This window comes from Chrysemys picta, unplaced genomic scaffold (assembly GCF_011386835.1).
Source record: "Chrysemys picta bellii isolate R12L10 unplaced genomic scaffold, ASM1138683v2 scaf1208, whole genome shotgun sequence".
Taxonomy (NCBI): Eukaryota; Metazoa; Chordata; order Testudines; family Emydidae; genus Chrysemys; species Chrysemys picta.
In genome coordinates, this window is record NW_027053915.1 from 10,001 (window position 1) to 19,364 (window position 9,364).

Consider the following 9,364-nt stretch of genomic DNA (forward strand, 5'->3'; position numbering starts at 1 on the left):
CGCGCCCCTGCTCGCTCTCGCGACCGTGTTTGGCCCTGCTGAGCCTCGCGGCTCCCTGGGTTTTTCGGACCCCTGGGTGGTCTGCCGGAACCGCTCGACCTCGCACGGCGGAGATCTCGGCCAGACGGCCCCACGCACGGAGGGCCGGGCAGGTGCCCGGGCCGCCCCGAGGAGGGAAGTCCCCATCGGTCCCTGGATCCGTGCACGCGAAAAGGAAGAGGGTCCCCATCCGCCTGAACACCGGACGGCCCCGCGGTTGGGGTGCCGGCCCGCGAAGGGCCCTTCCCGTCGCGAACGTCAGCGCCACATCGATCGGCGGGCGCGAGAGGAGCGGGCCCCCCCTCCCTCCGGGGGGCGCCGACACTCGGAGCTCGGCTCCCGGCCGCTGCGGGGCCCGTGAGCTAAGAGCCGGGAAAAGCGGGCCGTCTCGGCGGAGGGCCGGGTGCTGGCCTCCGCCCTCAAACGGGCCCGCTCCCCCCCTCCCACGCCGGGCAGGGTCGGGTACAATACTCGGATTGATCCCCTAGGCTGAGCTCCGGTTCTCACAGGCTCTGAAAAACCTGTCCTCAGAAATCTCCTCACACAATCCTCGAAAGGCAGGTCGAAAAAGCCAAAGCCCCGCCTTCGGCGGTACGAAACTGGAACCGGGCGCCACCTCGTGGTTCCCTCGGTCGGCCGAGACGGCGTGGGGCGACCCCTTCCGGACATCCGCGAGACGACCGGCCGTCAGGTCAACCCATTCGCTCCAAAGGGGTTGACCTGGTGGCCGAGAGGGGACTTTGAAAATTTTTCGGACTTGGAAAACTTTTTTTTTTTTTTTTTTCCCCCAGCCCGCTTCCTCCGGGTTGACCCGGTGGCCGAGCGTCTCGCCGTCCCCGGACGCGGCGAGGGACTGCCTCCCGGCCGTCAGGATCGGGCCCACGGAAGTCTGATTTTAAAAAAAATTGGCCGACGCCACCGCGGAGGGCTACCCGAGCACCCCGGGCCCCGGAGCCGGAAAAGGGAAAAAAAGGATCGGGCCCACTAGAGACATGGACCCGGCCGCCAAGCAGGCCGCCCTGGGCTGACCCTCCCCGGCCGCAGCGAGGGACTGCCTCCCGGCCGACAGGATCGGGCCCCTGGAAGTCTGGGGGTGGGGGGGGGAAATCGCCCCACGCCTCCGAGGAGGGCTGCCCGGGCGGGCCTGGCCCCGGAGCTCGAAAAAAAAAAAAAGGATCGGGCCCACTAGAGACATGGACCAGGCCGCCCTGGGCTCACCCTCCCCGGCCGCAGCGAGGGACTGCCTCCCGGCCGACTGGATCGGGCCCCTGGAAGTCTGGAAAAAAGACTGGAACCTGACGCCTCCGAGGAGGGGGCGCCCAGGGAAGGAGGGAGATCCGGGTTGACCTGGTGACCGGACGGGAAAGAGGCCACCGGGCGTCCCCCCCCTTAAAACCTAGGGGTTGACCTGGTGGCCGGAAAGCGAACCGGCCAGCAGGTGAACCCTTTCGATTCCACGGGTTGACCTGGTGCCCGGGAAGCGAACCGGCCAGCAGGTGAACCCGTTCGATTCCACGGGTTGACCTGGTGCCCGGGAGGGGACTCTGAAAATTTTTCAGCCCTTTCGACTCGGGGTTGACCTGGTGGCCGAGAGGGGACTCGCACGGCAGGCAAGCCGCCCTGGGCTGACCCTCCCCGGCCGCAGCGAGGGACTGCCTCCCGGCCGACAGGATCGGGCCCCTGGAAGTCTGGGGGGGGGGGAAATCGCCCCACGCCTCCGAGGAGGGCTGCCCGGGCGGGCCTGGCCCCGGAGCTCGAAAAAAAAAAAAAGGATCGGGCCCACTAGAGACATGGACCAGGCCGCCCTGGGCTCACCCTCCCCGGCCGCAGCGAGGGACTGCCTCCCGGCCGACTGGATCGGGCCCCTGGAAGTCTGGAAAAAAGACTGGAACCTGACGCCTCCGAGGAGGGGGCGCCCAGGGAAGGAGGGAGATCCGGGTTGACCTGGTGACCGGACGGGAAAGAGGCCACCGGGCGTCCCCCCCCTTAAAACCTAGGGGTTGACCTGGTGGCCGGAAAGCGAACCGGCCAGCAGGTGAACCCTTTCGATTCCACGGGTTGACCTGGTGCCCGGGAAGCGAACCGGCCAGCAGGTGAACCCGTTCGATTCCACGGGTTGACCTGGTGCCCGGGAGGGGACTCTGAAAATTTTTCAGCCCTTTCGACTCGGGGTTGACCTGGTGGCCGAGAGGGGACTCGCACGGCAGGCAAGCCGCCCTGGGCTGACCCTCCCCGGCCGCAGCGAGGGACTGCCTCCCGGCCGACAGGATCGGGCCCCTGGAAGTCTGGGGGGGGGGGAAATCGCCCCACGCCTCCGAGGAGGGCTGCCCGGGCGGGCCTGGCCCCGGAGCTCGAAAAAAAAAAAAAGGATCGGGCCCACTAGAGACATGGACCAGGCCGCCCTGGGCTCACCCTCCCCGGCCGCAGCGAGGGACTGCCTCCCGGCCGACTGGATCGGGCCCCTGGAAGTCTGGAAAAAAGACTGGAACCTGACGCCTCCGAGGAGGGGGCGCCCAGGGAAGGAGGGAGATCCGGGTTGACCTGGTGACCGGACGGGAAAGAGGCCACCGGGCGTCCCCCCCCTTAAAACCTAGGGGTTGACCTGGTGGCCGGAAAGCGAACCGGCCAGCAGGTGAACCCTTTCGATTCCACGGGTTGACCTGGTGCCCGGGAAGCGAACCGGCCAGCAGGTGAACCCGTTCGATTCCACGGGTTGACCTGGTGCCCGGGAGGGGACTCTGAAAATTTTTCAGCCCTTTCGACTCGGGGTTGACCTGGTGGCCGAGAGGGGACTCGCACGGCAGGCAAGCCGCCCTGGGCTCACCCTCCCCGGCCGCAGCGAGGGACTGCCACCCGGCCGACTGGATCGGGCCCCTGGAAGTCTGGAAAAAAGAATGGAACCTGACGCCTCCGAGGAGGGGGCGCCCAGGGAAGGAGGGAGATCCGGGTTGACCTGGTGACCGGACGGGAAAGAGGCCACCGGGCGTCCCCCCCCCTTAAAACCTAGGGGTTGACCTGGTGGCCGGAAAGCGAACCGGCCAGCAGGTGAACCCTTTCGATTCCACGGGTTGACCTGGTGGCCGGAAAGCGAACCGGCCAGCAGGTGAACCCGTTCGATTCCACGGGTTGACCTGGTGCCCGGGAGGGGACTCTGAAAATTTTTCAGCCCTTTCGACTCGGGGTTGACCTGGTGGCCGAGAGGGGACTCGCACGGCAGGCAAGCCGCCCTGGGCTGACCCTCCCCGGCCGCAGCGAGGGACTGCCTCCCGGCCGACAGGATCGGGCCCCTGGAAGTCTGGGGGCGGGGGGAAATCGCCCCACGCCTCCGAGGAGGGCTGCCCGGGCGGGCCTGGCCCCGGAGCTCGAAAAAAAAAAAAAGGATCGGGCCCACTAGAGACATGGACCAGGCCGCCCTGGGCTCACCCTCCCCGGCCGCAGCGAGGGACTGCCTCCCGGCCGACTGGATCGGGCCCCTGGAAGTCTGGAAAAAAGACTGGAACCTGACGCCTCCGAGGAGGGGGCGCCCAGGGAAGGAGGGAGATCCGGGTTGACCTGGTGACCGGACGGGAAAGAGGCCACCGGGCGTCCCCCCCCTTAAAACCTAGGGGTTGACCTGGTGGCCGGAAAGCGAACCGGCCAGCAGGTGAACCCTTTCGATTCCACGGGTTGACCTGGTGCCCGGGAAGCGAACCGGCCAGCAGGTGAACCCGTTCGATTCCACGGGTTGACCTGGTGCCCGGGAGGGGACTCTGAAAATTTTTCAGCCCTTTCGACTCGGGGTTGACCTGGTGGCCGAGAGGGGACTCGCACGGCAGGCAAGCCGCCCTGGGCTCACCCTCCCCGGCCGCAGCGAGGGACTGCCACCCGGCCGACTGGATCGGGCCCCTGGAAGTCTGGAAAAAAGAATGGAACCTGACGCCTCCGAGGAGGGGGCGCCCAGGGAAGGAGGGAGATCCGGGTTGACCTGGTGACCGGACGGGAAAGAGGCCACCGGGCGTCCCCCCCCCTTAAAACCTAGGGGTTGACCTGGTGGCCGGAAAGCGAACCGGCCAGCAGGTGAACCCTTTCGATTCCACGGGTTGACCTGGTGGCCGGAAAGCGAACCGGCCAGCAGGTGAACCCGTTCGATTCCACGGGTTGACCTGGTGCCCGGGAGGGGACTCAGAAAATTTTTCAGCCCTTTCGACTCGGGGTTGACCTGGTGGCCGAGAGGGGACTCGCACGGCAGGCAAGCCGCCCTGGGCTGACCCTCCCCGGCCGCAGCGAGGGACTGCCTCCCGGCCGACAGGATCGGGCCCCTGGAAGTCTGGGGGCGGGGGGAAATCGCCCCACGCCTCCGAGGAGGGCTGCCCGGGCGGGCCTGGCCCCGGAGCTCGAAAAAAAAAAAAAGGATCGGGCCCACTAGAGACATGGACCAGGCCGCCCTGGGCTCACCCTCCCCGGCCGCAGCGAGGGACTGCCTCCCGGCCGACTGGATCGGGCCCCTGGAAGTCTGGGGGGGGGGGGGGGGAATGGAACCTGACGCCTCCGAGGAGGGGACGCCCAGGGAAGGAGGGAGATCCGGGTTGACCTGGTGACCGGACGGGAAAGAGGCCACCGGGCGTGCCCCCGTTAAAACCCCTAGGGGTTGACCTGGTGGCCGGAAAGCAAACCGGCCAGCAGGTGAACCCTTTCGATTCCACGGGTTGACCTGGTGCCCGGGAAGCGAACCGGCCAGCAGGTGAACCCGTCCGATTCCACGGGTTGACCTGGTGCCCGGGAGGGGACTCTGAAAATTTTTCAGCCCTTTCGACTCGGGGTTGACCTGGTGGCCGAGAGGGGCCTCGCACGGCAGGCAAGCCGCCCTGGGCTCACCCTCCCCGGCCGCAGCGAGGGACTGCCCCTCCCCACCCCCCGGCTGACAGGATCGGGCGCACTGGAAGTCCGGGACAGTATTTTCCCCGACGCCGGGGAGGGCGGGCGGAGGGGCTCTGGCGGCCAGCCCGGGCCCCGGAGCTCGAAAAGGAAAAAAGGACCGGGCCCGCGAGAGACGGGGGCCCTGCCGCAGGGGGGGGGGCAGTCCGACCGGGGCTCACCGTGCGGCAGGCCCGGGCGTCGGCAGGGGAAAGCGGGCGAGGAGGCGCGGGGCCGGGTGCCTACGGCCATACCGGACCGAACGCCCCCGATCCCGTCCGATCTCGGAAGGTAAACCGTCCCGGGCCTGGCTAGTACTTGGATGGGTGACCGCCTGGGAATCCCAGGTGCCGTAGGCAGCTTTTCCCGGTCCGAGTCAGCTCTCTCTCCTTTTCTGGGGGGGAAGGAGAGGGGGGGACGGGCCGGAAAGCCCCTCGTCGCTCCTGCCGAGTCGGAGGTCGCGGCCGCAGGTCACGGGTCTGGGCGCCTGGGGTCCGGCTCCCCACCCACCCGGCTTCCTCCGCGGAGGACCCCCCCCGGGGCCACCGAAGCCGCTGGGGGAGACCCCGGGCATGGGGCGGACTGGCCCGGACCCTCCCGGCCGCCGGCCCGCAGGTCCGCCCCGAATCCCCCCCCGCGGCCACCCAGGCCAGGCCTGGCCAGGCGGGACGGACGGCGGGTGTCCAGCGCCCAGCGGCTTCCTCCAGCGGGGACCCACGGACCCCAAAGCCGCAGGGGGAGGCCCCGGGCCCGGGACGGACTCGCTCGGACCCCCTGCGCCCGGCCGCCGGCCCGCGGGACCGCCCCGAATCCCCCCGCGGCCACCCAGGCCAGGCCTGGCCAGGCGGGACGGACGGCGGGTGTCCAGCGCCCAGCGGCTTCCTCCAGCGGGGACCCACGGACCCCAAAGCCGCAGGGGGAGGCCCCGGGCCCGGGCCCGACTCGCTCGGCCCCCCCGCCTCCCCTGCGCCCGGCCCCCGGCCCGCGGGACCGCCCCGAATCCCCCCGCGGCCACCCAGGCCAGGCCTGGCCTGGCGGGACGGACGGCGGGTGTCCAGCTCCCAGTGGCTTCCTCCAGCGGGGACCCACGGACCCCAAAGCCGCAGGGGGAGGCCCCGGGCCCGGGACGGACTCGCTCGGCCCCCCCGCCTCCCCTGCGCCCGGCCCCCGGCCCGCGGGACCGCCCCGAATCCCCCCGCGGCCATCCAGGCCAGGCCTGGCCTGGCGGGCCGGTGTGCGGCTCCCCCGGGCTTCCTCCCCCGACGACCCGCGCCCCCCTGAGCCGCAGGCGGAGACCCCGGCCCCGGGGCGGACCGGCCCGGGCTCGCTCGAGCCCCCTGCGCCCGGCCCGCAGGACCGCCCCCCCGAATCCCCCGGGAGAGGCCCGGCCTGCACGCCACTGACGACCCGCGGCCCCCAAAGTCGCAGGAGGCGCCCCCCCCCGGTTAGCCCCGTCTCGCTCCGCGCCCCCCGCCCCTCGCTGCCGGGACCGGGCGCCGCCCCAGAGTCAGCCGCAGCCGGCCGGCCTGAGAGCTGCCCTCCTGTGGACGACGGTGAGTTTACCTTGATACTAACCGGCCGTCAGCCAGGTCAACCCCATTGCTAGACTGGGGTGGACCTGGTGGCCGAGTGGGGACTTGGAACATTTGACAGCTGCTTCCCGGGGCTTGACCGGTTGTCCTGAACGCCCCCCACCCCCAGCCCCAGCCCCCGGCTCCTGCTCCCCTCTCCCCAGCCTCGGTGCTCCGCTCCCTGCCTCGGAGGCTGCCTCTCTGCGGCGCCTGCATCGCCTCCGAGGACGCGCACCCTCCGGAGGCTGGACGTAAACCCACCACTGCCGCTGACCCGGCTCTCCGAGGGACGACTGTGAGGCCTCCCCCCCCCCCCCACCCCCGGACCGCCCTGGGGACGACTGCTAAGCCTCCCCCACCGGACCGCCCGGGGCAAGACTGCTAAGCCTCCCTCCCACACACACACACACACACTGTCGGGGGAGGACTATTAAGCTTTCCCCCTGGAGCGCCCGGGGCGGACGACTGTTAAGCCTGCCCCCGGAGTCCTCGGGGGAGGACTATTAAGCTTTCCCCCCTGGAGCGCCCGGGGGGGGACGACTATTAAGCCTGGCCCCCGGAGTCCTCGGGGGACGACTATTAAGCCTCCCCCGGACTGGCCGGGGGGCGACTATTAAGCCTCCCCCGGACCTGCTCCGTCTCGACTATTAAGCCCCCCTCTGTGGTCCTCAAGACCACTGCCGTGCTGCCCTCGGAGTGGGGTGACACCCGGGCCGGAAAGCAAACCGGCCACCAGGTCAACCCGTCGAATCCAATGGGTTGACCTGGTGGCCGGAAAGCAAACCAGCCGCCAGGTCAACCCGTCGAAACCAATGGGTTGACCTGGTGGCCGGAAAGCAAAACGGCCGCCAGGTCAACCCAGTAGATTCAGCGGGTTGACCTGGTGGCCGAACGGGGACTTTGAAAATTTGACAGCCGCTTCCCGGGGGTTGACCTGTTGTCCCGGTGGGGACTTTGAACATTTGACAGCCGCCTCCCAGGGCTTGACCTATTGTCCCGGTGGGGACTTTGAGAATTTTACAGCCGCTTCCCGGGGCTTGACCTGGTGGCCGAGTGGGGACGTTGAACATTTGACAGCCGCTTCCAGGGGGTTGACCTGTTGTCCTGAACGCCCCCCACCTCCCCCCCGGCTCCTGCTCCCCACTCCCCAGCCTCGGTGCTCCGCTCCCTGCCTCGGAGGCTGCCTCTCTGCGGCGGCTGCATCGCGTCCGAGGACGCTCACCCTCCGGAGGCTGGACGTAAAGCCTGACACCCGCCACCGCCGCCGACACGGCTCTCGGAGGGACGACTCTGAGGCCTCCCCCCACCCCCGGACCGCCCTGGGGACGACTGCTAAGCCTCCCCCCCGCCCACACCCACACCCACACTGTCGGGGGATGACTCTTAAGCCTCTCCCAGACTGCCTGGGGAACGACTATTAAGCCTGCCCCCCGGAGCACTCGGGGGACGACTATTAAGCCTCCCGCGGACTGCCCGGGGGATGACTATTAAGCCTCCCCTGGAACGACTATTAAGCCTCCCCCGGACTGGCCGGGGGGCGACTATTAAGCCTATCCTCGGGGGAGGACTATTAAGCTTTCCCCCTGGAGCGCCCGGGGGGACGACTATTAAGCCTGGCCCCCGGAGTCCTCGGGGGACGACTATTAAGCCTCCCCCGGACCTGCTCCCTCTCGACTATTAAGCCCCCCCTCTGCGGTCCTCAGCACCACTGCCGCGCTGCCCTGGGAGTGGGGTGACATCCGGTCCGGAAAGCAAACCGGCCACCAGGTCAACCCGTCGAATCCAATGGGTTGACCTGGTGGCCGGAAAGCAAACCGGTCGCCAGGTCAACCCGTCGAATCCAATGGGTTGACCTGGTGGCCGGAAAGCAAACCGGCCGCCAGGTCAACCCAGTAGATTCAGCGGGTTGACCTGGTGGCCGAACGGGGACTTTGAAAATTTGACAGCCGCTTCCCGGGGGTTGACCTGTTGTCCCGGTGGGGACTTTGAACATTTGACAGCCGCCTCCCAGGGCTTGACCTGTTGTCCCGGGGGGGACTTTGAACATTTGACAGCCGCTTCCCGGGGCTTGATCGGTTGTCCTGAACGCCCCCCCCACCCACCCACCCCAGCCCCCGGCTCCTGCTCCCCTCTCCCCAGCCTCGGTGCTCCGCTCCTTGCCTCAGAGGCTGCCTCTCTGCGGCAGCTGCATCCCGTCCGAGGACGCTCACCCTCCGGAGGCTGGACGTAAAGCCTGACACCCGCCACCGCCGCCGACACGGCTCTCCGAGGGACGACTCTGAGGCCTCCCCCCACCCCCGGACCGCCCTGATGACGACTGCTAAGCCTCCCCCACCGGACCGCCCGGGGGAAGACTGCGACGCCTCCCGCCAGGCCCCCACCCAGCCTGGGGGAAGACTGCTAAGCCTCCCCCCCCACACACACACACACACTGTCGGGGGATGACGATTAAGCCTCTCCCGGACTGCCCGGGGGACGACTATTAAGCCTCCCCTGGAACCACTATTAAGCCTGCCCCCGGAGTCCTCGGATGACGACTGCTAAGCCTCCCCCACCGGACCGCCCGGGGCAAGACTGCTAAGCCTCCCTCCCACACACACACACACACTCTCGGGGGAGGACTATTAAGCTTTCCCCCTGGAGCGCCCGGGGCGGATGACTGTTAAGCCTGCCCCCGGAGTCCTCGGGGGACGACTATTAAGCCTGGCCCCCGGAGTACCCGGGGGACGACTATTAAGCCTCCCCCGCACTGGCCGGGGGACGACTATTAAGCCTCCCCCGGACCTGCTCCGTCTCGACTATTAAGCCCCCCTCTGCGGTCCTCAGCACCACTGCCGCGCTGCCCTGGCAGTGGGGTGACA

General features: G+C 68.9%; 1 non-coding gene across 1 annotated transcript; it reads left to right on the forward strand.

Annotated features, from left to right (window-relative positions):
- Positions 1-5,172: 5,172 nt before the first annotated feature.
- Positions 5,173-5,291, forward strand: LOC135979772 (5S ribosomal RNA). The gene has a single exon (XR_010597020.1). It is a non-coding gene; the product is annotated as a 5S ribosomal RNA (ribosomal RNA).
- The last annotated feature ends 4,073 nt before the right edge of the window (positions 5,292-9,364 follow it).